A 24,855-nucleotide genomic window follows, 5' to 3' on the forward strand; every position below is an offset into this window, starting at 1 on the left:
TGAGAGGACCCAGAGAGCTCAGTCCAGTGGCTGGCACCAGAAAGCCAGCAATAAACAATAGCTCTAATCAGTATTTTCCAAACAAAAAGTAGAGGCCCACAGAGGGATGAAGACCTTTCCAGGGTCACACAGCAAATTGATGACAACCCCGGGACTAGAACCCAGGTCTGCAGACTCATGGTTTAGTGTTTTTCTACTGTAGCCTCTGGTTAAAGATGTGTATGGAGCCTTCAGAACAGGGCTTGTGTCTGTCATCCAACATACTAGAGAACTGATGGGGCAAGTCTTCTGGACCACCTTTATCCCCTTTCCCTGGCAACTGTCTGATTTCCCAGGCTGCCCCCTCTCTCTTTAGATAAAGCTCTGCTCTGATGTCAAGTAGGGCCTTTTATGTGGAGAGGTGGAGGAGGGGAGAGAAAGAGGGAGAGAGAGAGATGGGGGGCTGTGTGTGCGTACGTGTGCATGCTGAGATGGTGTTGTATATCTGACTTCAGAGTTTCAGGAGAGGACCTGAAAGCCATATTCATGGAGATCCTGTTCACTGAACTGTCAAGTGCTGTGACCCAGATACCTGGCCCAGGTTAAGTCATTCACTCGGAGTGGCAGGCTGGGGTGCAGACAATGGACCAGGCTATGAGTGAGCTGAAGCTGAACGTTATCTGGTCAGCTGGTTTCCTGGGCTGGAACAGGCAGCTAGGGCTTCAAATTTCCACCAGTAGAAGGATCCAAGCCCTCACATCCTGACATGTGACTGCCTGCTTGTCAATTCCAGCTACCGTCATCACCCCCAACATGCCTCGGGCCCTGAGTGAGACCTCTGGCAAATCAGAGACCACTGAGCATATGCCAACCTCTGTGCAGGGTCCTGGGGATTTGTCTGATAATTATTCATTGAGCACCTACTGTGTGCTAAGTTCTGGGGATAAAGCCAAAGACACATAGGCAAGATCTCTGGGCTGTGCTATATAGTGGCCGCATGGAGATACAGGGATCTGTAAGAGCCTGGAACACAGACTGATGAGGGTGGGATCAGGGGGTCAGAAACATAGAAGATTATTTCACTGACTCAGGAGAGTGATGGCACCCAAGAAGGCAGTCAGCTCTGCCTGAGGGGTCTGGGAAACTTCGCCGCGGGCGCGCCCATGACTCAAGTTTTGGAAGAGAAGACTGTTGCTTGAGGCAGTGGGAACAGCATGCACGAAGGCGAGAGGTATAAGGGCACGGGAGGGGGCTCGCTTGGGGAGCTAGGAGGAGTTCCACGTGGAAGAGCAGGAACAGCAAGGCAGGAAGGGTTAACTTGTATCCAGGTGACCTGCAGAGGAGCCCAAGAGGAGGCTGGAGGAATGCTAATTGAGAGACGGGGGATTGGGTGGGGGGTGGGATTCGTGCTGCTGGAGAGCCTGATGTTGCTGGAGCCTGTGGTGTCTCCCACCTCGGGAGCCTCAGAGAGCCCAGGCGGGGCCCCTGCTCTGCAACCATCCCCTTAGGCTGTCACCAGCTCTCTGGCCTCTCCCTGCTGCTCCAACATTTTCCTCTTGTGATGGATGGAAATTTCCCTGCTTGGGTCAAGTCAAATTTCTCCTGATTTGTTGTTTTACACACACTGAGGCCGGAGGCGGATCCTGCATGATTCATAAAGAAAAACGCTCTGTCTGTGAAGGAGAGTAATTTATAGGTGACGTTTCCCCCACTTCCAGAGATGGAACTTGCTGGGGAGGAAGAGGAGGAGGACAAAGGACCTTCATCCGCTTTGAGTGGCCAGTGTGGCCTCTGAAGCTCCCAGCTGGCCCCTCCAGCGGGGGCATGAGTCTTTCAGTGGGTTTTACCGAAGCTTCGGCTTTCCCTGGTCATTGGGCCCAGAGCCAGACGTGGGAGACCAGGAGACAAGAGGGACCCGAGGCCCCCAGCATCCTTCCCTGCTCTCCCAGCCCCTCCTGCCCCCCTCTGCACCCCCTCTCGTATATGAAAATAAATGAAGTCAGGTTTCCCAGCACTTCTGATCTGGAGGGGTGGAGGGGATGGGGCGGGCAGCCAACTGACACCCGTGTACGACCTGAGCCATACATCATGAGGGTCATGAGGCTGCTAGGGACACAGATGATGGGGACAGGTCTGATCAGTGGCCACCAAGACTCTAGGGTTAGACAGAACTTTACTGGAGGTGGGGTTGGCTGGGGGAGGGGTGTCAACTTTAGGACCAGAGGAGAAAAAGACCACACAGGCCACGAAAGAAGGAAAGGGGCCTAGTGCTCCCTCTGTTCCAAGCACTGTGCCAAGCGCTTCAGGTATAGAACCTCATCTCTGACCCAGGGAGGCAGCAAGAGCAGCCCCAGTTTCATAGATGAGGAAGTCGAGGCTCAGCGGGAAGAGGGAGTGGCATCCCGAGCTGCGGGTTTGACTGCATGCCCAGAAAGTGCCAACAACAGAGCAGAGATCCCCTGAGTCCTGGGAGAGGGGAGGAAGCAGGCAGAGGCAGGAACCCAGAGTGGGTTGGGGTGCATCAGAGGATGGTGGGAGTGTGAATGGGGCACCGGGTAAGCATGAGTTAAAGAAGGCAGCCCTCTGCTGGGTCTCATGTCTGTATCTGTGAGATGTGAGGTAAGCCTGGGTGTTTAAGTCAGTAGCCTCAGGAGGGTGATTTCCAGGTGTCCCTACCCTGTCCCCAAGCCAGGCCTTCTTTCCCACCATTAAAGCATACCTTCTGAACCTGGAACCCCAAACCACACAAGCCCCTTACCAGCTCTGATAGACTGCTCCTTCAGCCCACCAGCCTCCCTCTGAAGCCCACACCCTTTCCCAGCCCAGGCTTGTTCTTCTTCTCACTCCCTCGTCACTCACTGTGTGCCATGCCCTGGGCTGGGCTTGCAGGGGTGCGCTGCCACGGACCCTGCCTCCAGGAGCTCACGGTCTAGAGAGGGACATACCAGGTGGCCTGCCCCCGGATGGATGAGCACAGGCCTTCCCAAGTTCCAAAGAGGTACAGCCAACTCTGCCCAGAGTATTCAGGGAAGGCTGGAGCTGGGCTTTGAAGAGTGAGTAGGAGTTTGCCAGACTAAAAACTAGAAGGGTATTCTAAGCAGCAGAACAGCATGTACAAAGCAGAAATACAAGCAGCTGTCCCTTCTGGCCACCCGATCTATCCCCCAAGCCTGAGCCCACTCTCTGCGATCCTGACCCACCAATCGTCTCCCTAACTCTCTGGCCCCTTCTCTGCTGGAGGACCTGAAGCTCCCGCCAGGATGCAGGCAGGGCCACAGTCCCCTCCAGGCTTCCCCACCAGGTCCCCTGGTAAATATGCTCAGGGACACATGGGTGAACCATAAATTAAGTCTTCTGGGGATAGATTCCATGGAATAAAAAGCACATTCAGTAGCGAGAATATTTGTTTTTGTTTTCCTTCTCCGAGTAAATGGAAACATGCACTGACTTCACTTTTCTCACAAGTACAGTAGCTTTCCTGAGCGGCCGTCAGGCCTGGGGTGCCAGGAAAAAGTGGTGGAACATTCAGCATCAGGAACAAGGGCCCCAGTGGCAGCTGTGGCCGGCCAGTGGAATACAGCTGTCAGGCCGCTGACATGAGTTTCCGAGGGGTGGGGAGGATCCGGCCTGGGCCTCCCAGGGGGCCCTGAGCATTGCCAGGATGGGACTTCGAGACTGCTGTCCTTCCAGTTCATTCTCTGACACTGCAGACAGAGGGTCCCAGGCAGCAGGCGAGGAGGAGAGCCACCAGAGGGGTCTTGGCATCAGCTAGACCTGCTTTTCCATCCCAGCTGCACTTTCTGGCTCTATGACCTCAGTTAGCTATTCCACCTTCTGAGCCTCAGTTTCTGCCTCCTCAAAGTGGAGGTAATTATACCAACTTCCAGGGTCATGTGAGTTTTAAATATGTCAATGTTCCGAGAAATACTAGTCCTAGTCCCTTCTTGACCTTCTCCTGACATGTCTGATTCAAGCCCTATTTCTTCTGGGATGCCCTCCAGACCCAGTGACCTCTCCCACCTAGAATATAAGGTTCTTTTCTACTTATACTGCCTTGTGATGATGCGTACTTTTCAATAAGAGCAAGACTTCTAACCACCCACTCATCTACCCATCCATCCATCCATCCATCCACCCATCCACCCATCTATCCATCCATCCATCCATCCATCCATCCATCCACCCATCCACCCATCCATCCACCCATCTATCCATCCATCCATCCATCCATCCATCCATCCATCCACCCATCCATCCACCCATCCACACATCCATCCATCCAACCATCCATCCATCCATCCATCCATCCATCCACCCATCCATCCACCCATCCACCCATCCACCCATCCACCCATCCACCCATCCATCCAACCATCCATCCATCCAACCATCCATCCATCTATGCACATAGTTACTTACGTAGTCAGGGACTATTTTGAGCAGCTAAATACTCTCCCACTTTTGGGAAGGTTTGTTGTTTTCTGTGATCTGATCTTCATCACATGTGGACACAGTGCATACTACCCCTAGAGACTGGATGGAATTGGATTGTCCTCAGTTTTCTCTGCAGCCAGCATGGGGGCTTAGCACAGAACACTCATTTGGTTTTAAGGAAATCCAGACAAACTAGCTTAAGAAAATGCGAGTCTAATGATTCATGTAACTGGAAGGCACAGGTTCAGGTCTTGCTGGCTGCAGATACAGTTTGATCCTCAAGTGGTATTCTCAAGACCTAGTCTTAGTTAGCATTGCTTCCCTCCCTCACACAGCAGCCATGCTGGCAGCAACCGCAGCCCCAAGCTCCACATCCATTCAGGTTCAAGTACAGCAGGGAAGATTCAAAGTCTTCTCCAGAAACGACTTCCAGACCACATGGCCTGAGAACTGGGGACAGGTGGGACCCTGGGGTAAATGTAGAGGGGGTTGGGTGCTAGAGAGGCAAACACCGCAAGCCTAAGGCACCTGGACCATGTAAGCAGTAGAGATCCTGAGTGACTAGGAAAGCTCTGTAAGGACCCACCAGTGGAGGCAGGCTAACCTGCACAAATACATCCATAAACAAGACCTCAGCCAGCTGTGCCTGCTAGCATGACGGTAAAACAAGGCAATGCAATCGGAGCAATCGGCAGTGAGGTTATTTTAAATAAATGCTCAGGGTCAGCCTCTCTGAGGAGGCGACGCTGAGGTGAGAGGTTGGAAGGTCCAGGCCAGGGAGGGCCTCGTAGGTTCTGGTGAAGGGTTTGTATTTCATCTTCCAAGCAACGGACAGTCGGTGGGCAGTTTTAATCATGGAAGGGCATGATCTTCAACTCTTTTTAGGCTCCTTTTTAAAAAAACTTGTCATTGAGGTCTAACCCACACAGCGTAGAGCAGAAAAGCACGTTCATCCCACGAGGACAGCTCAGGGTCTCTCCCTGATATAGACACCCCTGGAATCCCCACCAGATCAAGAGATAGAACATGGCAGCACCCAGAAGGCTCCCTCGTGCCCCTTCCAAGTCAGTCTCCCCTCCAAGAGGTAACCACTGTTCTGACTTTGATCATCATTGGCGGATTTTGTGTGGTTTTGAACTTTCTATAAATGGAATCATGCAGTACATGTTCTTCTGTGTCTGGTTTCTTCTGCCCAATATTACGTGTGCATGATTTGTCTGTGTGGCATAGTTCATCCTTGTTAGTTGCTGTGTAGTATTCCGTTTCTGCCACTCTCCCAAAGCTGGGAGGAGGTTGTTCTCTGCTTGTGATCTGGTCATCGGACGTGATGCTGAATGCATGCCCCTGGAGACTGACTGCCTGGGACCACCCTCAGTTTCCTCCTTGGCCAGGACAGGGCTTGGCACAGGACGGAACAAACACCATGTTGGCTGGGTAGGGTTGAGCTGAGAATTCCCTCAGGACAGGACAGGTGATCTCAACTAGAAACTCCTAGACTCCTCCTCTCCAGGCCTGACATCTCCCAGACTCCGTCCCTCCGACGCCCCTCCCTCCTAACCAAGTTCAGGTGCTCGCACTTGGCTGAGCAGGGGATCTGGTGGCTGCCTACCCCAGAGTCCCCAGTGGCCAGTGTGAGGGACGTCGCGGGAAATGAGAGGAGCTGCAGCCAGCCGCCAGGCAGTGACTCTACGCCCAAAAAATGTGCTCTTGGCCAGGCTTTCCTTCCTCTCTCCTCTCGGCCCTTCCAGGCAGCTAGGAGTTGGCAGGCCCGGGTGCAGATAACGGCAAGAGCCCCAGGCCCTCTTCTGTCATCGCCTCCCCAACGTGAAACCCAAGATCTTGTTTATTTATGAGGAAATTCTGTTCTGCTGCTCGACAAATGGTGTATGGGGGCCAGGGCACATGGAGCGTGGAGCCGGCCCAGCCAGGCCTCAGCATGCTGCATCTCTCTGCTGATGCAAGCCCAGAAGGTGCTGGCAGCGGCTAGAGGGCCCGGCCAGCTTGACACTCCCCATATGGGGGTTGGTGGTGCAGGGAGGGGTCCTCCCTTCCCCCCTGAACAGCCAGAACCCCCTCCCCCTCCCTGCTTCCCCACAGGAAACCTCAGACAGTAACAGCCTGCTGATCAGTCCACTGAACCCACCTCAGGACCAGCACAAACCCTTCTGTGGGGCTCACTTCCTGCCTACCTTGCTGGGAGGGTGAAAGGAGCTTCTGTCGGTCCCCGAGGGATGGACGAGGGAAAATCAAATTTAAAAAAATCTCCCAAAGGCCCCCAGCATGTTAGGGGTTTACGTTCACCTTCTCATTCGATTGGCCAACAGCACTAGCAAGTGGATGTGAGGGTGCTGCTTTTATGATGAGGGGCAGAAGGGCGGAGTGATGTCATAGCTCGCCCAACGCCAGTACATGTGAGAGGTGTGACTCCAGCCAGGGCCTTCCGACTCTCGCTCTGCCGTCCAGGTGGGACTGAGCTGAGCACTCACTCAGAAAGAGCAAGTGTCCTGCTGTGGCAAGCTAGGGCGGAACTGGTTTGCGTCTGACGCGAAATCGACACTCCTTCTGTCCCACCTCCCTGCCCTGGAAGTGAAATGCCCTTTAGCAGTGTGTGTGATGGAGTCCCAAGTGGTGAGACGACACCCACTTCGGGATGAAAACTGTTCATTTTAACTTCCCCTTAGAACAGTCCCGACACTAGCACAGCTCATGTCATCCAAACCAGGGTCGCTCATGGACCCTACATCTTCTGCTCACATTTCACCTGCATGGGTGGGGTTCGTGGCTCTGCAGTTGTGGCACAGACATGCGTGTTTACGAGACCAACCCACTCACCTGCCCTGCCAGAGCTTTAGACCTAAAGCAGTGGGGGAACGGTCTTAATGACAGAAGTAAGACCAAGGGTGTGGGCTATGATGAAAATATAAATGGCTTAAATGCCTCTAGCAAAAGACAAAGGCTTTAGGTCCAGAATGACAAGCAAGATCATTCTTTTTTTCCTTACAAGTTTTCAAAAGGTACTCGCACCGCATCTTCCGGCACTCATCCCTGTCCTCTCTAGCCTATGTAGATTCTTACATCTCTGATTTCTTCAATCCCAGCCTGCTTTATTTTTATTATAAGATAGTTCAGATGTATTTAAAAGGATAGGAAATCATGTGACACTCATTGATCAACCACTGAGATTTAATCTATGCTGACATTTGCCGTATTTGCTTCAAATCTTTTTATAGGGCCCTGTCCCTTCCCTACTGCTAACTTGAAGGTGTTATGTATAACAATTTCCATGCAAATTTAATGCCTTTTCTACATATGGGTGTATCCACAAACTATATATGACATTGTTTTGTGCTTTTAGAATTTACCTAAATAATACCATGTAATAGATCTCTTTCTGCAATTTGCTTTGTGGGAAATTATACATGTTGAGACACATAGATTCTCGCATTAATTTAAACTGCCGTACAGTGCTCACTGTATAAATACACAACAGTCCATTTACCCATTTTCACATTGATGGGCAACTGTTCCTACTTCCCTTTTTGCGATCATAAACTGTGCTTCGAGAATCATCTTTGCCTGTTTCCTTGTGCACTCAAACTAGTATTTCTATGGAAGAGAATCTCCCAGTTGGGCTGGCTTTCACACTTACCTGGTATCTATTATCTGCTCTCTACTTTCCTGTCCAAGGATGTCGTCAAACAGGACTTCTTAACAGGATTTGAGTTGAGACTTGAAGCGAGAGAGAAGTTGTGTTGCTATAAAGGAAAGTGGCAGCATTCTAGAAAAAAATAAAGCCACTGAGAACGAGAGTCACATGGTGTGCCCTGCCACACTTTTTACTCTTAATTAATCCTGGGGCCTGATGCGTGCATCTATGATTCTGGCTGCGGACCTGGGGGAGCGGTTCTCATGTTTGTTCTCTTGGCACTATATTAATTCTTGTACCAACTCCCGTTTCAGAGCTGACGGTGGTGGTCTCTAAGCCTGGCTGTGCATCATAATCATTCAGGGGACTTTAAAAAATACACAGATTCACACCTGGAGATTCACGTTCAGTGGTCTGGAACTGCGCCTGGGAATCTGCTTCTTAAAAACTCTCCCAGGCGATTCTGCGGCAGCCACCCTGTGGCCGAGCAATGGGGAAGCAGGCATCAAACTGCCAGCGATGCCTGTTGGTAAAGCTGTCAAGAGGACGCAGCGTCTGGTTATGATCTCAGCTAACCTTGCCCGCTCATCCCACCGCCGCGCACTGTGCCTCTGTGAGTACCGTGGTCATGGCTTGCTTGAGGTGCCTTCCAGCCTCGCAGCTGCTCCTCATATGGAGTGCTGCTCCCTGGATTGAAGGAAACTGGCGGAGCCATGGAGGGACAAGACTGTGTCTCCCTGACCAAATGTAGTGGACCCTTGCTTTGTCCTCCTCCCTGTTTCCATGGGACAGGCTGGAGAAGGGGGCTTGGCTGGGTCATGTGAGAGCCAGTCTGTACCACTGCCCCTAGATAGTGATATAAACAATATGAACACAAACAGCAGTCTCTGCGAGGAGGCAATATTATGATCCCCATTTTACAGTCGAAGAAACTGAGGCACAGCTAGGAAGCAGTGGAACCAGGCAAACTGGCTTCAGTATCTGTGGGCAGAATGATTCTGCCAGACCCTGCCAACTCCTCACCCTGGTGGGGGAGGTCTCCCAGGAGCTCTGTCTTAGAAGGACCCATATATGCCCCCCCAATTCTGGGGTGATGTGGGGAGTCCCCAGTCTGTAATGCCACTTTTCTTATCTCAGTCAGCATTGAAAATAATCGGTAGCTGTTCATATGTGAATGGTGATACACCAACTGCCATTGCCGGAGTCCTTACGGCTACCGTGTGCCAGACCCACAAAGGGACAGGTGATGTGGGTCCTCACGTACAACCCACCACTGCCCACCAGACACACATACACACAGCATTGGACAGGGCATCTGAAGGGTCTTCCTGGGAAGAAACAGCCAGAGAGCGGGGCCCCTTGGCCTGGAGTCACACGGCCACTCGGCTGAGCTTGGAGAGCATCCCACCCTGGGGTCTGTTCTTTCCACCACTTCATGCATATTCTAGTTCCTTCTTCAGAGTGAGGTCAATGCCTATAATAACAATTAATGGCAGTAAAAAGTCAGCAACAATACAACCCCTCCTTGGAGGAAGGGGAGACTTCCCCAGGATGGGAACGATGACCAGTTTCTTGGGACTCTTCTTCCACGAGGAGAGGGAGCCAGGATGTCTTGACTGTGCTTTTAACTGTCTCATCTCACTCTGGGTTGATCACTGCCATGCTTCCTCCCTGCCCACTGCCCACTCCAAACTTGTGCCCTCAGTTCTGTTCTCCGGTCGATACCAGAGCCAGCTTCCACATGCTAACCTGATGCTGTTGCTCCCCTTCTCAGAGAACCTCAGGGACTTCCTACTACTTTTTCTCTTTCTATGTAGGAAAGCTCAATGTGCCAGCTCTTTGCACACCCCAAATCACTGAGTTACCCCTGAGGCTGTTCCTTCATGACACTGAGTGAGTCCCACTAGGAGCTAAGGGTTAAGAGGTAAATAAAACCAGGAATGGTAAATATCAGGCCTGGGGGTGCCCCTTCCCCAACTATGTACCCAAGGCAGGCATTGCTAGCTGATCACAACTCTCTGCAGCCTCTGTGCCCCTGAAGATCAGCTCTCCCTCCTGTACTTACTGGCCACATGTGGCTATTGAGCACTTCATGTGTAGAGAGCACCATTAAGAAACTGAAATTTTACAATTATATTAGAATAGCACTTTAGTCACCCATGACTAATTCATCAGAGCTGGCACACTGAAGTAAAATCTGTTTGCCATCCCTGGGTAAGAAAGAATCCTTCCGTGGACCTTGCAGGGCAGTCGGGGAACTGGCCACGACAGCGAGGGGAGAGCTGCAGTAGAGATGCGCACACTGGGTGCAGGAGAGCAGAATGCTGGATCAATTGGGTCTCCCTGGCAGGAAGTTTGGGGGTGGCTTTGAATGGATGCCAGAGCAGAGGAAGGACATTCCAGGCCAAGAAAACAGCAGAAAGAGAGGCACAGAGGTGTGAGAGCACACAGCAGGTGGGTGAATGGTGGCACTTTGGTGTGGCTGCAGCTTTGAGCTCATGGGAGCACTATCTGAAGATGCTTGAGCTCTGTTCTGAGGCGCTGAGAGGCAGAAAGGAAGAACCCAGCTCGGGCCCAATGCCCACAGCTGATACTTCTCAAATCTCTGCTCCCCTTCCTAACTCCCAGGCCCTTGATGAGGCTAGACAAGAGTGCAAAGAGGAAAGCAAATCCCAAAGGTTTGAAAAATAAAAAAATCCCCAAATTCTGAGAGCAACGTCCCACAGCCAGGGCTGGATAAGAGGTGGGAATTAGTTCATGTGTAGGAGTCAAGCTGTATCTCCCCTTGAGGCCCACACTTTGGCTCCATAGGTGGCTTGTTATTTTTATCCATCGGTCCAATCATCATCAATGTTGATTAAGCAGCTACTCAGGGCAATAAATTATGAAAGATACAAGGGTAAATTCCAAACACAAAAATAGTTTACAAGGTTAGGAACTCTAGACATTCTTTTTAAAAATTGAACTAATATTACAAAGGAACAAAGGGTAAGCCTGGTATAAAGTAGATGCTTGGTAAGTATTTTCCAAGGCATGTGTAAAGATGTTCACTACAGTATTGTTTACAAGAGTAAAAAGTAGAAACAAGCTTCCACCAATAGGGCAGCAGTTAATAAACGAGGATATATCACCACTAAATGTTTGTCTTTTGCTGAGAAGTTGGATGGTTGGATGACTGAGTACAAATTCAGAGCAAAGAGTGAAAGAAGAAGTGAAAGGGGAAGGGAGGGGAGACATCATGGTGGCAATAATGTGGGAGAAAATGCCCAGCACATAGTACACACTCAGCCAATGCTGCCCACATAAGCTAAGTTTACCCTGGGGTCCCAAGTAAAGTAACCTTCAACCCAAAGACCCCCAGGAATGTCCTGAGGACGCCATGTGTGCCCATGAACACATCCCCTCTGCAAGGACATGGCTGCCCACCAGCTACTGCGGCGGCTGCGCATAAATACTAAAGGGGGAGAAGTTGAATGGAAGATTGTGACCACAATGGGGAGGATGGCTCCCTCCCTCTCTCAGTCCTACAGCAGGTCTGCTTGGACCCCACTGTATCACAGAATTTTCCCTTCTATCGACAGTTTGCTGCTAGCTTGCTGCTGATGCCACATATGAGTTCAGGAACTTGGACTGGAGACCAATTCAGAAAGCATCTTTGTGACTTTTTCAAGGCTCCCAAGTCTTTCTTTGTGCCCAAGTCTTTCTTCTCTCCCAGGGACTTCCTCATCCCTCCTGTATATCCATATATGTGGGTCCATCCCATCAGCTCTCCAGACCCGCTCCAAGGCATGTTTGATTTCCGTACGAGCTGAGACGGTCCCACCCACACATTCCCCCCACTACCCTCCAACATACATGCATGCATGTATACCTACATGTTCACTTGTAGGATTGATGAATGGACTGACTTTTGAGGAGAGGTGAAAGAAGCGGTCATTGAGGTGGAAGTCTCCTCACATGGGGAGGAAATGCCCTAAGGCCTCCCTGCCTCTGATCTCAAAAGGGAAGACCATCTCTCTCATACTCTGAGCACAAGGACCAGATTCCCCTAACAGGGGTGCCTTTGCTCCATTACTCCTGTACCCTTTGTACTCAATCATCCATAGCCCTGAGGCTATGAGGACATGTTTATGAGGATCAGGCTTAGCTTGAATTCCTGAAGGTTCAGGACTACAGTGAAAAAAGCCACTGGCTTTGAGCCAGACCTGGGTTCAAATCCTGACTCCAGCACCAGTTCCCTGTGGGATCTTAGCCAAGTCACACTCCACCCTCTAAAATGTCCTACAGTCCCATACCCAAACACACACACACACACACTCACACACACTCACACACCCAGAGAGGGAGCAAGGCTGTCTCAGAGAGCAATTCAGACACCATGTAAAAACACACCTCGACATGAGCATGAAGCTATTTCTTGTGTTGGCAACATGGTACCTGGATTTCCAAAGAAAAACCATTGCCAAGAAGTCTATGGGAGTCCTAGCTTGACCTTTAGGATTTGAAGGTTGTAATGAATAGTAGATAACTTGGGGATACCCAACATCTATTTATCTTCCCTAATAACATAACAGAGTTTTCTCAGAAAACATCTTCACCTCCACCCCTCACATGGATTCTTGGTGGAAAAGTAAATGCAATTGTTGGCCTATCAATAAGAAAGCCAAGGGATTATATCCTTTTTCTCATAGACTTGGTATGGTATGGGTCACATTATGGCAGCTAGATTGAACTCCCTATTAGGGCTTTGGATCTTGATCCTACAAGGAAAGGAGGATGGCTGGAGGACACTCACTATGGTAGTGACTGGGTTTATGGGGCCTGCTGCAAGAAGGTTACCATGGCTCCCAGAGATGCCCAGAGATGCCAGACAACCTTCCTTTCTAAGCCTGTTCATCCCACATTCAACCAATTTTATGGTACTTCAGCATACTTCCAATGGCTACACAGCCAACACTGTTAGCCAGCTCTGGTTTCTGTTGCTTACAATCAGTTAACTCTGAAAGAAAGATGGATGCCAAGTATGCATTCAGTAACGATTTGTTGAATGCATGCATGAATGAGTGAGGAAATGAATGTATATATGAATGAATGTACAAATGGATGAATGTGATAATGAATGAAGAATAATGAATGTCTCTCTATGCACTTATCTCAACACCCTTCCCTGACTCTGGTAATAACTACAAGGGACCTTCTTTCAGTGCTTTGATGTGCCATGTTCCCTCCTGTACAGGGCCTTGTCACATGCTGTCTCCTCTACTTGAGATGATCCTTTCTTCTCCTTGGTAGCTTTTAATCTTCAAATTCAGTCATTTACTTGGGAAAGCCCCCTGGCTCCCCAAACCAACACCAGATTGGGCCTCCATATTGTCTCTCTCATAAGGCACTGTTGTCTTTCATCAAAGCACCCATCTCAATAAACTAAACACTTTTTTGTGTCATCATTTAATTAATGTATGAGTCTGTCTAGACTCTGATCTCCATGAAGGCGGGACAATGCCTGCTTTGCTCAACACTCCCACAACCAGCCCAGTACTCTGAAGGCGGCAAGTATTCAAAAGCCCGTAAATATCTTTTACATGAGTAAATGAAGATGCATTCCCCTCAGCGGGAAAGAACAGAAGATCCTGACCCCAATAAGCACTCAGTAAATGCCTGTTGTCGAACTTGAACTTCACAGTTCAATCCCATGGACAGGGTCAGTTCCTGGAGATTAGTTGAGCACTAAGAGAGCCTGAGGTGAGGGTGAGGGAGGGAAGTGGTTATAAAAACCTGGAAAGAGAGGGGCCCAGTAGGGAGGCTGGAGGTGGCCAAATGCCAACTTCTTCCTCTGCTCGTGGCTGTGGGCCTGCCAGGAACCCAGGTGTCCTGGCACCCAGTATGCTGCTTGATCTATTAGGCATTAGGAAATCTGCTCGGAATATTAAACAGCTTTGCCTCCACTCCAGAAAGAAAGGAGAGCCCACAGGAAAACAGATCTTTAGCCGCCTTTGTTTGGAGCCCATCCTTCCAGACCCATCAAGTCTACAAGGGGCCTCCCAGTGGAAAATGGCTCCACAAACTGGACTAATGGCCTACTCTTGGGGTCACAAGCCCCTGTCTGGGAACAAGCCTGGCTCTCCACAAACCTCCTCTCAAAGAGGGTGACTCATCTCTTCATGGACCTTGACAACTCTGGTTGGCATCAGGAGCAGCTGATGAAGTCACATGCTCCTAAAAACCAATTCTCCTGCCGAAAGGAGGAGGAGGCAAGCCTAGGGAGTGGGAGGGAGTGGGGGCAAGAAGGCAAACCGTGGTTCTAAGTTTTAACAATTTTTGAAAGAAAATTAGTAAACTCAAGTTAGCTGCTAGTAATTTAGAATGATGAGGCTGTTTTCACTCTAGTACCTCATAAATAACATTTGATTTAAAGTTTCCAAGGATTGACTGGGCACTTCAAAGGACCTCCACAGGGAGGAAATGCGCCTCTCCCTCCATGCCCTCTGCACTCAGGTGAGGAGGGAGATCACCAGCAGGAGGCGCACATCAGGGGTGTGGCCCAGCCAACTCACTGACAACTGACAGCCTCACTGACTGGCTGACTGACTGACTGACTGAAGAGCTAACTGGCCAACAAGCTAACGGAGAGACTGAACAACTGGCTGACAGACTGGTGGAATTACCAAGTGACGATTGAGCCAATGGAGTGGTTGATACACCAGTGAATGGAATAACTGCCCACTCGATGGACAGATGGACTAATGGTCAGCCATCAGACCAACTGACCGGCTGATGAATCATTTTCTCAGTGAGCCGCTAGATTATAATGTGAACTTGCGTGCCTTCCCAAAAGCCTGGTTAACCAACTGACCAAACGACAAACAACCTACTCAAATACCAACAGAAGAATTGTTGAAAGGACAAGGGCATCTGGTGGGTCGGCCAGCCAAGCAACCATTGACAAACACAACTCTCAGAGAGAACTCGGTTGCCGGGATTCCACACAATGAAGAATGTCCTCAAAAGGAAGATCAGATACAATATTAAGGAGGCAACAGATGCAAAAGGACAAAAACTAATATGTCCACTAAAGAGTGAAAAAGGAAAGGACTCTCGTGATCAGTTTGGAAAGAACTCAACATTGTTGATGTCCGGAGTAGCATAAAGAAACTGGAAGATTCCAATCCAATGTCAAGACATGGTTTCTCTGGGGCGCCTGGGTAGCTCAGTCGTTAAGCGTCTGCCTTCGGCTCAGGGCGTGATCCCGGCGTTCCGGGATCGAGCCCCACATCGGGCTCCTCGGCTGGGAGCCTGCTTCTTCCTCTCTCTTTCCCCTGCTGTGTTCCCTCTCTCGCTGGCTGTCTCTCTGTCACATAAATAAATAAAATCTTTAAAAAAAAAAAAAAGACACGGTTTCTCTCGTGGTGACTGAATCAAATTAGCAAATGAATGAATTCAGCCGTGGCCTCTCTTTAGCATCTTTCTGACCCTCCTCCTATATCCCCATCATGAATACAGCAGACTCATTCATTCTTCTAAGGTCATAGATGTGGGGTCATAAAATGCAGTCATGGTGTGGTTCTGGTTGTGGGATTATGAATGATTATTTTTCCTTTCATTTTCTAATTATAACTTTTAGTGGGGCTATATTATTTTGCAATGGAAAAATCACATTTATAATTTTAGAAGGAAAAATAAAAACAAATTTAGTCCTTTCCTTTCTTTTGCTCCATACCCAATAAATATTTCTTGATTTATGGATCCAAGGAGTCTTCAAGATTTGCCTCTCCTTACTTTTCGTTGTCAACGTGACTTGTTGAATACCTACGAGTCATCTCTCCCTTTTCCTAGATTACTAGAACAGCCTCCACAGCCTCTCCCAGTTCAAGTCTGTTGTAAATGCAGTTACTAAAAGAATTTCCATCACATTTCTCCTTTTCAAGAACTTCCATGGTCTTCTTATACTTTATTTATTTGTTTTTATTCATATTTCTTTTAGAGAAAAGAGGGGCAGAGGAAGAGAGAGAGAGAGAATCTTAAGCAGGCTCCATGCCCAACCCAGGGCTCAATCTCATGACCCTGAGATCATGACCTGAGCCAAATTTAAGAGTTGGACACTTAACCTTCTGAGCCACCCAGGTGCCCCAAGAACTTCCGTGGGCTTCTTGATGCGTGTTTGATTATGAACTTAAGCTTTTAAACATAGAATCAATGGACTTTGAATGACTAATCTCCTCTCCTTGTGCGCATCTATCTATATCCAAGCAAACATACACACGCACACACATGCACACACATGTGCACACACACAAACATTGGCACCCTCCCTATTCTAGCTTCTTGTCACTCCCAGGGTCCCTCTGAATTTTTTATCAGTTATAATCTCATAGCTTTCTCTCAACCAGGAACGGGAATCCCACATTGGAGTTGTGCCCATCACTCTGATAAATTTATCCATGTATCAATCAAAAAGCATTTACAAAATATTCAATATTTGTGCACTATCATAGGTATTGTGGAATCTCCAAAGCGGGAAGGGAGAAGGGTGAAGGGTCCTGACTTTTACCAAGTGTTTACTACTGCAAGCATTGAATTCACACAGGTGATCTTTTAGCTTCCTCAGTGAAATGGTATCCCACTTTATGGATGAGGAAACAAAAACACAGAAAGGTCAGGAAACATCAGCCACCCAAGGTCACATTGCTAGGAAGCAACAAAACTGCGATTTGAAGCCAGATGTGCCTAACTGCAGTGCTTTGCTTTACTGTCTGGTGGGGAGAGCCAGACGATGTTTCTCACCCACTCATTCATTCACGGATGCATTCATCCTTTTAGCAAATGTTTACTGAGCATCTAACACCATCTAACAATAATATGCTGGGATACAATGGTGAGCGAGATAGTCATGATGCGTACCTTCTTGGAGCTCACTGTTTGGTGAGGGAGATAGACCCACAAAAAGTGTGTGTGTGTATGTAACCGGTATGTACATAAAAGAAATAATTATATGTCAATTTTCAATATGCCCGGTGAGGGTGAGATAGAGAATAACATGAGAAAATGATCTTTGATTTTATGATGTCTATTACATACATTGCTTTACAATATATAAAGCCTTTTACGATGTTCATTCTGAACCAATTCTTGAAGGACAAGATTCAACAGATGAATTCAAGGACAGGCCAAGTTATGACTACAGACAACTGAGACCTAGTCCAGAGTTGCTAAAGATTCCTTTGTGCAGCACAGAGCAGTAGGCCCATGGTTGGATGAAGAGACAGCCCAGGTGTGAAGCTATCAGGGTGGCCTTCAGAGAGGTCATGACCTGAGATTGAATGGGGGCTAAAGATAGATCAGGATGGGAGACAACAACACCTAGGCCTTCAGGACTGGCTTGAGGGGCACCCATGCAAAACCTCCGTGGAAGATCTCAGCTCTCTGGGGCTATGATACCTGTGATGTAGGGACCTTCTCCTAAAAAGAGCCACCAAAAAGCCCATAAAAGAAGGCATTTAAAAATAGGACACTCAATAATGCCAAAGTCAAATTATTTCTGACTTGAGATAACCAAAATAAAATAATAAATTGCTTGCAAGAGTCCCAAACATGAAGCACAATATACTTTGGGATTTGGGTAAGATGAGGAAAGGCAAGCACCTGCTTGTTTCAAGACTTATGCTATTTGGCACAAATGAGAACAAGAACCACAAACAGCCCTGCATGGGCCCAGAAGCTTCTCCTGGCTGCAGGGATTCTGAGGCCATCTGCGTCTCCCACCCATCCTCCACACACCAATTCCAGACCTGCTATAAGGCTCACTTCCTCCCATAAAGTCCCAGCAAGAACACAGGCTTGGGGTCTTCTACCCTGAACCTACCACGGACACACTGTGTGGCTTTGAGCAAGGTCCCAGACTCTCTGGGCTTCAGTTTTGTGTAAAATGAGAAAAATCATAGCTACCTTTCAGGATTGTCATGAGGATAAAGATTAGGCTGTCTCCCGCCCAGCAGCAGGTGTTGGCCTGCTCAGCACCCCTGTCCTCTTCCTCTGGCAAGCACATCCACATTACCCTTGGAGAACTATGCCTTCCTTGCTCTCGGGCCATGTTGACTTAGGTGGGGCTGACTCTCCTTTCAGACTTCTGGAATGGATGCCTGATCAGGCTTCACATGTGATCCAAGCACATCCATTGAAATTCAGTCCTAGGACTTGCATTTGAATTTTGAGGAAGAGGTGCTGAGTTAGTGAGCAGTCCTGAAGCTGGGCAGCCACCCTATCATCACAAGGGCAGAGCCTGCCTGAAGTTAAAACCAAGCTGGAGAAGAGTGAGTTCAAGAAATGGATGGAGATTGGCTGGACATCTAGATCCAGCCATACCTGAAATAGTATGATTCCTATGAATTAGCTCCTTTATTAGCTTAAGACAGTTTGAGTTAGGTTTCTGTTCTTGCAATCTAAAGAGCCCTGACCTATGTCCTCTCATAGGAAGAGATCTCCATGGACTAAGATACTAAAGTGTTGGGTTGTTTGTATTCTCCAAGAATTGTGTCTATTATGGGTTGGAAGAGTCTGGGAAAGAGACTCAGGGACTTAGGATCCTCCTTGAAAGTCTGCCCAGGGAGGGAAGGGAAGGGTCCTGAAAATCAAAGAAATGGTAGATTAAAATCATTTCTACCACTGAGTACCTAATACATGCCAGACATATTTAGAATGCATTCATTTGTTCATCATGTATTTAGCGATGCCTACTGTGTACCAGCACTGCTCTAGGGAGCTTCCATTCTAGTGGGAGAACTGAGTCTAACCTTGCAGGAGGGTACAGCAAGTCCCATTTTACAGATGAGGAAAATCAGAGCTCCGAGAGGAGGAGTGAGTCGCCTAAAGTCCCACCTCTGGACAAGAGTAGATTCAAGACTCTAACTTGGATCTTTTGGACTTCAAAGTCCATGGCCCTGTCATCGCTCCAGGCCACCCTCTTTGTAAACCCTGCTCTTAGGAAACATCACACGGTTCCTATCTTTGCCTGGGAAGGGAAAGGGGGAGGCAGGGGCTCCCGTACATAGGCCCTGGCTCAGGAGCTGGGACCCACAGCGTCTCAGTGCTTGGCCATGTTTATGTTGCTGGTCAGACAGGCCTGAGTGTGTCTGCCCAAATGGACTGTGAGTTGCGTGATGGAGGCTGGAGATTTTGTCTGAGGATGCTCCAACAGCCTGAGAAACTGGCAGAGGGCTGAATTTGGCCACCCTGCCCAGCCTGTGGCTCTTCAGTTCTCCCAGGATCCTAAGTTCCAAATGCACCCCATCTATCCCAGCCCTCCCCCTCCCAATTTGGGGAATACACCAATGGTAAGATGATAGAGTTATAGAGAGCTGGCTTTGAATGGTACAGTAGTAATGTGAGCAAATCACTTAACTCTGCTATGCCTCACTACCCTACCTGGAAAAGGGGAATCACAGGCCCCACCTCACAGGGTTGCTACAGGGACGAGACAAAGTACGAGAAGGACGTGTTCCCAGATCCACGCGTAGCACACAGTAAGTCCCGCGTGAGCCCTAGCTATTTTCCTCCCCTACGAGACCCTCTTCCCTGCATCTGGCTGGCTCACCTGGGCATCCTCCTGCAGCCCAGCCCCACCCCCCATCCAGCCCTAACGACTTTTGCAGCCCATCCCTGGTGGCAGTAGCTGAGAGGCCTCCGACTCCCAGGGCCCCCAGGCTCTTTAATCAGCCTCTGCAAGGGCTGCAAGTGATTCAGCCTGCAAGTGATTCGGCACCGGGCGCAACAACAAACAGGCCTGCAGGGAATGGCTTCAGCAGAAAGATGTTGGCATGTCTCTATAGCAACTTGGGGAAAATATTTCACGCAAAAGTCCATCTGCTGTAACATAAAGGGAGTCCCAGCCAATAATCGAGTTGTAACTAGTTATAAATTATTCCTAATTTGCAAGCTTTACTTTACCAAACCACAAAACACACACACACACACACACACACACACACACACACACACGTACGTGTACATTTATAGAAAGATGTGCTCTCTATCTGCTTGCACCCATGTGCACACACAGACGTGCAGTCACAAGACAGCAGCAATGCCGGCAGACGGACGTTCAGTTGGGGGCTGGATGACATGACCCAAGCAAGCAGACATGGGGGACCTCCACGGCCACGGTTCAAAGGAGAGCCCAAACTCAGCATGTTACCTAGAGTTATGATGCAACCCAGAGCTAAAATCCTTTTGTTAGTTTCGTTGGTTTCTCTTAAGGAAAAAAAATTTTTTGTTGTTCCTAACGTCTGTGTAAAGAAACATTTATATTGATTCATCAGTATAAAATGCTTTGTAGAGGCTATCAAAGTGGAAAAAACAACGTGATAATTCGCATTATGATGCTTTTAATTTTATGTGTTGTCAACACTTCAAAGTAGGCCGGAGCCAGGCCCGGGCGATCTGGGGCATTTCTCATTGCACGTCGTATCTAGGCTGCAACTGTCTGCAATTCGAGAGCCTCCTGCAGGACGCCCGGTCTGGCTTCAGATCTCCCCTCTTTTTTTTTTTTTTTTTCATTCCCTGCTTTCTGTGTCTGCCTTGCAAAACTCATGTGGCCTGGAAAAAGAAAAAAGGTGGTGGTAAGTGGGAGGGAATGGCGTTAAGTAACCGTGAGAGGTACAGCACCTTCGTCCTCTCAGAGAAACCAGTGGCTTCCCAGCCAACAACGTCCCAGGCCATCTCAGGAATGGGGACTGGAGATGATATCGCCACCCTGATCCCAAAGAAGAATGACTGTGACTCCCCCCATCCCTCGAGACGTGCACTGTGCCAAAGGCTTGCATTGTGTGTGGCTGAACCCTGCCCTCAACCCCTTGAGAATGGCGGCATTTTTATCTGCATTTTATATTGTATTGCATTTATAATGGGATCCAGAGAGGTGGAGGGAGCTGATTCAGGCTTCAAACCCAGTTTTGTCTGATTCTAGTGCCTTCCTTGGTTTCTTCCTGCATGTCTAGAAAGACACAGAAGAGTCGGTTCCCCAAGAGATAAATTTCTAGCAGTGGACTTCGACCTCACAAAGTTAAGGTGGCATCAAAAACCACTGATTCCCCAGACCTGCTCTTGCATTTCATTGTCCTGTTTTGTTTCAACCTCGAGACATTGCACAGAGGAGTACCCCGAGACTCAGAGAGCTCGAGACACTTTCCCAGGGTGATGCAGCTAGCTGGAGTGTTGGGGAGCTGACCTCGGCAGGCAGGAGGCCAGACCTCAAAGCCCGGGAGCCCCCTCGTGCCTGTTTCCGTCTGTCCCGCTGTCCCTGAGGCTTGATGGGTGGCTAGGGCAGGGCTAGCGAGGCCAGTCGCCCACATGCGTGCCAGCTGCGGGACTGAACGGAGATTTGGCCCAGGCTCCGAGAGCGTGTCGACTGGATGAAATGCAGCAGAGGCAGGGCCCAGGCAGAAAGGTCAGCAAGGGGAAAAGGGCAGGAACACCCTGTTACCAGATCTGGAGAAGAAATGGAAAGTGAAATACTTGGAAAGTAACTTCAGCCGGCTGGAAGAAAGTGTGTCAGGATGTTTCCAAAGGCCTGGATGAGCCAGCCTTTCCCCCCCAACCCACCCCGACACCTCGCTGGAGGCGCAGGGGCGTGGGCAGAAATCACGGGGGAGGCTGCTCCTGGCCTGAGTCCCCGGGGCTCGGGTCACTTCCAGGGACAGTCTCCGGGGAGCCCGGAGATGCTGTGTGCAGGGTCCCGGGAGCAGGGAAGACAGCCCCTACTGCTCCTGACTTTGCCCCGTCCTCCTGGGAGGGCGGGAGCCTCAGCTGCAGGATCCTAGGTCCCCACCATCCAAATCTCCTCTCAGGGGCCCAGAAAGGCCCTCCCCGCTGGGGTGACTCGATTCGCAATCAGCATCCAAGACCTTCCATCAGACCTGTTGAGTTGGGGCCTTGGAATGGGGAGCGTGCAGCTGCAGAGGAAGCTGCCGTCTGTCTGTCTGTCCACAGAGTGCATTTGCGAGGCGGCCTCACTGCAGGCATAATTTGGATGAGCGGGTCAAGAAGTTGGACTCAACAGACCAAGCTCCCAGTTGGGCCAATTTTTCTATTCTTTCTTTCTTTCTCTCCTTTTTTTTTCTTGCTTTTTTTTTTCTTTTCCCCTAAGCGTGAGAAGAAAGAGAACACCTTTCAAAGGCCAATTTGTAGCTGCCTTTTGTGTGGCCGGATTTCCCGTGCTGAGCTGGTGTCTAAGATGCTCGGTGGCACGTGAGGGGGTGCAGCGGGCCTGGGAGGGCCGCATTGTCCCGGTCCTCCGTCCAGAATGCAAGAGGCCATTTCAGGATCTCTCAGCCTGGCTGGGAATCCACCTCCCCAAGGGTGAGCCAAAGGCAGGGCCTCCACTGACCTCTGCCCTCCCTTAGCCCAGCCAGAAAAGAACAGTCCAGAGCACCACGGGAAGCTCTTCAGTTAAGCAAGGCAAAAACTCCAAAAACTCCCATGCAAGCCCTAGAAAGCTCAGGCCAGATCTTCTGTATGGAGGATCTGGCTTCAGTTAGCAGGGGCTTGGAGAGGCAATGAGGCTCAACCGCCCCCAACCCCACCATCCCAACTTTGGCCTCCACCATCCCTGAATTCTCAGCCAGAGTCCATCATCAAGAGCTGCCCTCAAGTGGCAGAAGGACGTGCTCCCAGGAGACAAAGGACAGGTTTCTTGTGGGAGGCTATGGAGTGGAGAGGCTAAGAGCCTGGTGTCAGACAGAACTGCTTCCAATCCCACATCTGCCACTGTGAGCTGTGGGGCCATTTCTTCCACCTCAGGAGACTCAGTTTCCTTATCTATAAAATGGGCACAATGATCTCTTCCGTCTCACCCATCTCATGTGCTTTGCGAAAGGGTAAAATGAGATAGTGCCCGTGAAGCGCTCAGAACTTTGCATTCTGTGCTTAGCCCAGAGAAAGTGCTCCCAGAATGATGGACCACATGGTGCTGCTTGTGGTTACCATTTCCAGCCCTGGCTCTGGGGCACACGGCATGGGTGTGAGCACGCGCGGGCACACACGGACACAGACACGGCAGCCCGTCGAGGGGTGCCCCGCAGGCCTAGCCCGCATCTCTGCATCATCACAGGATTGAGAGCTGGGTAGGATGTTGGGCAAATACCTGAGGCCGGAGAGGGGACGCGTCCTGGCAGTAGTCACTGGCCGCCATGTGGCAGTGTGGGCCTGAAATGCTGTTCTTATTAATTTAGCCGCCCTCTCCTCATGTGTCACATACTCAACAAATATTTCTGTTGACCAACACCTCGGCGGCAGACCTCGGCCAGGCCTGGGCTTCCAGGGTGAACAAGACAGTTCCTGCTCTCACAGAGCTCGAAGCCTGGCTTCCAGCGCTGCATATGTCTCTGTGGCTCCCTACACTCCCATCCTGTGCACGCTTAGAATCCTGAATGCACCGAATGCTTTTGGCTGCTTCTTTGCTGCTTGGGGTCTAAGCTTCATTTCCCTCCATGGTTGGTGGGCTCCCTGAGGGCAGGCCCCTCACGCCACTTGTCCTGGGTAGGGGATTTGCATGTCACAGCTCGGACCACACCGAGCCTTGCTTGTCCTCCCAGGATCTGTCTCTCCCTCAGATCCCAGGCAGAGGTCTCCTCTGAGCGTGACAGTGACTGGCAGAGCTGAGCTCAGTATATGGTGGTTGGGTGAATGGTGAATGAATGATTGCACAGGGCAAATAAGGTCCGTAATTCGTTTGTTCATTTACTCATTCATCATGCATTTATCCTGAATCTATCCTGTGCCAGGCTCTGGGGTACAGAGATGAATGGGATACAGTCCCTGAGCTCAAAGAGGACCACTAAACAGACACAAGCAATGCTCGACACGTGTGCAGGGGCCAATGGGGCCCAGAAGAGAGTGAGCTCAATTCAACTGGGAGGTGGGAGATGAGCTGGGAAGGTGTCAAACTGAGTGATACCCAGACAAGTTCTGGACAGGCAAGTTTACCAGGTAGATATATAAAGAATGGGATTCTGGACAGAGGGACCCACAGAGGGAAAGGCCCTGAGCTGTAATACACTCTAAGAAACATCAGCTTTACCATTTGGCTACTTTTAAAACAAAAATAACAACAAAAATAGCAAATATTTGTAGGGTGCTTTTTGCCAAGTACTATTCTAAAGCTTTGTACCTATTACTTCAAGTAATCCTCTCCAGTAACTTTATGACCCACACTATTATTAGTCCCATTCTTTAGAAGAAGAAACTGGGGCACAGAGAGGTAAAGTAATTTGTCCCCAAGGTCTCATGGCGGTTTAGTAGCCAAGCTTATTGGCAGAGAGGAGACAACCGACCAGGGCACAGGGGGTCTTAAATATCAGATAAAGGCATTGAACTCTACCCTGAGGGCATGGGACAGCCCCTGAGGGATTGGGGCAAAGCATGCCCTAATCTGTTTTTCATTTTGACGCTTTCTCCTGGAACAGTGAGGAGAAGGGGCTCAAGGTTCCCAGTAGCTGTGAGCCTAGAGAGGAGAAGTCATCTTTCATACACACTCAATAGAGAACACGCGCACACACACACAAATTCATGCAGTCATTTTCACACAGGTGCGTATCAACAGGAAAGTGAAAGAATGAAGACTGCTAGCTACACATAGTGGAACATCAGGCAGCAGTAAAAATGAACAAACAGCAGAAGCACGCAACAGTCTTGGTGTATCAGTTGCTGATCACTGTGTAACAAACCAGTCTGGACTCAGTGACTTAGACAGCCATTACTTATTTAATTCATAATTCAGTAGGTAGGCATTTGAAGCTGGACTCAGT

Source organism: Ailuropoda melanoleuca, chromosome 3, assembly GCF_002007445.2.
Source record: "Ailuropoda melanoleuca isolate Jingjing chromosome 3, ASM200744v2, whole genome shotgun sequence".
Taxonomy (NCBI): Eukaryota; Metazoa; Chordata; class Mammalia; order Carnivora; family Ursidae; genus Ailuropoda; species Ailuropoda melanoleuca.